This window comes from Arachis hypogaea, chromosome 12 (assembly GCF_003086295.3).
Source record: "Arachis hypogaea cultivar Tifrunner chromosome 12, arahy.Tifrunner.gnm2.J5K5, whole genome shotgun sequence".
NCBI classification, from domain to species: Eukaryota; Viridiplantae; Streptophyta; class Magnoliopsida; order Fabales; family Fabaceae; genus Arachis; species Arachis hypogaea.
Window position 1 is genome coordinate 42,856,778 of NC_092047.1, and position 4,597 is coordinate 42,861,374.

At 34.9% G+C, this 4,597-nt stretch overlaps 1 long non-coding RNA gene across 1 annotated transcript; it reads left to right on the forward strand.

Moving 5' to 3' along the window:
* The first annotated feature begins 432 nt into the window (after window positions 1-432).
* On the forward strand, window positions 433-3,359 carry LOC140177029 (uncharacterized). Its single transcript, XR_011868482.1, has 2 exons — window positions 433-876; window positions 2,569-3,359. It is a non-coding gene; the product is annotated as an uncharacterized lncRNA (long non-coding RNA).
* Window positions 3,360-4,597: the final 1,238 nt, after the last annotated feature.

Below are 4,597 nucleotides of genomic sequence, written 5' to 3' on the forward strand. Positions count from 1 at the left end.
TATTTGTGTACTCCTATGTACTCTTAGATACGATGATAATGGCTAAAAACTTTGATTTCCGTGTATTTTAGAAAAGATTTAAAGAAAGTTCACCTAAAAAATAGAGTTTGCCGGAGGTGCGACGAACTCGCCTTAAATTAAAAAAAAAATCGTATTTAAAAAATTAAAGTTGAAAAATAGGATTTTGAAAAATAATAAATATTTTTATTTTATTTCAGTGAAAAATCCTATTACACGGGTGTTAATACCAATGTTTTAAAAATTGGAATAGTTCAACCGCAAACCGACAACATTAATAGTCTAATCAGACATATAAAATGGTTGTTTAAAAAACTGGTGAAAAACCATTGAACCGGCAGAGAACCAGCCGGTCGGACTGAACCGGAACCCGCCCGGTTTACACAAAAACGGAAGCCCCTTCGTTTCTTTCTCCCTTCCATTCAGAAAGAAATCACACAAACCCAGCCAAAAAACCCTAGCACTGTAAGCCTACACCACCGCCGCAAGGAGTCGCACTCAAAGTTCACCATCCGTCCGTCTATCTAGCTTCCCTCGTGCTCCAAGTCTTCAACCCCTGTTTGCTGTCACCGATCGCGGTTGCTTCCTCGAGCTCGGCGTCCGTCGTCTTTGTCTGCTCAGCTGCGCTTCCACTCGCCGTTTGTTTGTCGTTCACGTTCGCGTCTTCGTTCAGCTGTCGTCTTCGTTCGCGTTCTTCGCTGTTCACGTTCGCTCGGCGTTCACTGTTCACGTTCACTTGTCGTTCACCGTTCGAGTTCGCATTCGCGTTTGTCTGGAAGCCATGTTGCTCTGCTTCAAACTCTGCGACCAACCCGCGCACTCCACCAAGCCGTCGAACTGCTCTCTTTTGTCGTCGCCGTGAGTTCCCTAAACCCGTCACCAGACAATGCACTAACACAACACCAACACTCTACTTCAAACTCTGCAACTTCTGATTTCTATTACAATAAGTAACTATTTGTTTTGATAGTGGTTTGGATTTTTTCGTAGACTGAATTAAAGTTTAAAATAGTTACGTTCTCTTCTCTATCACATTGATATTAAGCTTTGAATTCTCTTATTTCGTTTTAATTTTACCGCACTCAACATGTTTGATGAAATGCTTTAACCACATTTCTAGTTGGTTTTATAATTTTTAGCTTTTAAAAACTAAGTAAGTTGATTGCATGTGAAATTAGAATAATTGGATTTTAGTAATTAGGAAATTTTAGCTGCACAAATAGCATCTTTGTAGAAAATATGTTAGCATGATGATTCCTCTTGCATTAGTGTTCTTCTGGTAAATTGTACTGTTATTGTGAACTTGTTAATTTGCTAATTGTTCTTGTGTTGTTCTATTGTTCCTCTGTTACTTTTAATTTTTTTTATTTTTGTTGTGATTTCCTGTTTTTGATTTAAGCTGTGATTGAAGGTTCTTTGGTTTGGGTATTCTTCACTTTCCTGTAAGCTTAGCTTTTAATTCTTTGAGCATACACGTATCAAATCATCGTTTTCAGCAATGGTGATTTTTAGATTTTTTTTGGGTTGCTTTGTTTTAAATGTTCCTATTGTTGTTGTGTTTTTGCTGTGATTTAAATGTTCTTTTGATTTTTTTTTTTTGAATGCCCAGTCAGTACTTGGTTGATTGGTTTTGCTCACTGATTGTATTTGATGATAAATTTTAAATTGATAACTCTATTACTGCTTTACTGTCTATTTCTGTAGTTAAATTTTATTACTGTCTGTTTCTGTAGTTAAATTTTATTAAAGTTTCTTGAATTTGCACTGCCTATGTTACTGATTCACTGTTCCTTCATTACTTTTTTTGTTGTTAATCATTGTGATGAGCTTTGTTAAAATTGGGTTGAAAACGGTTAATCTTTATTTTTCACTGTTCTAACCTCTGTTCTTATTAAAAAATTTGCAATTGGTGATCTTTTGATTTATTATATGCTTCATGTTTTCATTCTCTTGTGAAGAAAAAATTTGCAATTAGTGATGGTATGATTCATGTTTTGATTGTTCTGTTATATAAAAAAAATTCTGTTTTCATTGTTTTGTTCATTGTTTGGTTGCATTGTCGCTGTTCTTGATCTCTGCCGACTTGCTATCCCTCCTCCGTGTTGGATTCTTTGTCTCAGGTTTTGTTGTGTTTTTGTTTCAGCCTCAGTTGTGTGTTTATTGTGTAACACTATCATTTTTGCCTCCTCAGTTGTGTTTATTGTGCAACACTATCATTTTTTGTTTTACTTTTTGACTTATAGCTACATTAAGACAATATTCTCTATCTTTAACTTGTACATTGTAATTCAATCCAACTATTTTTAATGGAAGTATAATTATGTTAATTGTCAACAAATTTACAGCAAGTTATTGCATATTTTGATGATTAATTACATTTAGTTAGTGATATTTTATGTAAGATTTTAAATTTGAAAGATATTTAGAATGTTTATTTATAATTTATTTATTATTTTATTATGAAACGGTTTTTCTGATTGAACCACGGTTAGATCGATTAAATTAGTAAATTAGTAATTAGAACAGTTTGATGACTAGTTCGATTTTCAGAACCTTTGTTAATACCACACTTGAGGAAGATGGAAGAGATGTAGTTCGTGATCCGATAGAGTATGGCTCTGCATTATGCTACGATGTAAATCTCTGCATTATGCTACGACGTAAATCGTGGCAAATAGAATACGACTTCTAGCATCAGACAACCAGAAACTTCATGTTAGGAGATTGCACATGCTTCACCGAAGCAATTCTTGATGTTCGACTACGTCACTTCTCTATTGTGTTCTTGCCTTAGGATATCAGATCTTTGCTGCTGGTTATGTTGACGTAACGTGCAAAACGACGTCGATAGCCTAATCCCTCACTATCTTTAAAAATTCACCACGTGAGTTTATGACGTCCAGAATTGTTAGCGGTATCATTATAAGTGTCGCATTTGCTAAATATATACAGTGCAGCCATCATTGAGCCTTTATATCATTCTGAATATCAGTCTGATATAGGTGATGTGCCTAGTAGAGGCATTTTAATTTTTGTCGACAATGGGGTATGTGGAAGGGTAGCAAGTGAGGAATCCCACGTGTGAGACTTGGGAGAAAAGAAGCCTCGATAAATTTTTTCAGGTGGTTCATTCTTAGAGGAGGAGAATATACTTCAATTGATGAATGATTCTTTTGTTAGCTATCAAAGTGGCAGGCGTGTATCTTTGACTAGTAGTGATTATGTGGTGACAGCGTTTTAGGATTGGCACATTTAATTTGCAAAATTTTGAATATATTTGTTGTGGTTGATTCATTGCCGATCCTATCTTTATAAATTCTTTTTCTACATATTACAATGCATTCACAACTCTTGATCATGATGGTCCAAAAATGTTACCGTGTGAACATGCACCGTGACATCTAGAAAAATAATTTATAAAGATAATATCTGTAAATGAAATCATTCACAACCAATGTTCGAAATTCTGCAAACTAAAGGCATCAATCCTAAAACGCAACATGCCACTAATTAACCACTGTTAATCAAAGATACACAACCACCACTTTGATATCTAGCAAAAGAATAACTTATCAGCTGGGCACATCTCCCTCATCTAGGAATGATCCACCTGACAAAATTCATTGATACTCTCTTTAGTAAGTTCCATATGCAGAACTCCTAACCTGCAACCCCTCTACAGACCAGACCGACCCACCATTCCCCATTGCCATCAAAGAAAATTAAAATGTATCTAATAGACATATCACTTATAACGGAACAATATATAGGCCCAATGATAGGTGCATCGTATATATTTCGGTCATATCTAACAAATCTAGCAAATGTGAAGCTACTGTTGTCACCTATCGTAATACCGCTAACAATTCTGAATGTCATAAACTCACATTGTGGTGAACCCTCAAAGGTAACAAAAAGGGTCAGGCTCTCTCGGTGTCATAGACTCGCATGTTGTTGTCAACATAAGCAACAGTAAACATCCGACCTCACAAGCCAGGAACAGCAAAGCGTAGTCGCGTCTAACATCAGAAACTCCTACCATGAATTTTCTGGCAGTAGTCATGATATCTTGGATGAGACTTTACCAAAATATCGAATCGCAAAATACCTGGGAAATCCTACATACAAAAAAATGCTTAGAAAATATGCATGTGATATAAATTGAATTGAAGTCCAACATTAACCAACTTTTCTTTTTTATTTTTACTTAAAATCTTGGCTCCAAAGCACTTCTCATGAGATAAAACACATATGATATAACTATTTTAATTCAACTGCCACATAGAGGGGGAAAATGTGGAACATAAAGAAAAAATTTGTAATTCATACCTTTTTAATCTATTAGTTTCTTAGTCTTTTGGAAAATAATCTCATTTAAAAGTAACAATCAAATTTTTAAGAATTTTTAGAAGAAAAAATCTTGAAAATAATATATAGTTACAACAAAGATATAAAAAAATACCTGCTTAACTAAAGCAAAAGTAAGATCACAAACTACATCTCTTCCCTCCTCCAGAAGTATGGTATTAGCTACCTATGTGATCAGTTCCTCTAAAAGGTGCCTCGGCATAGTATCCAT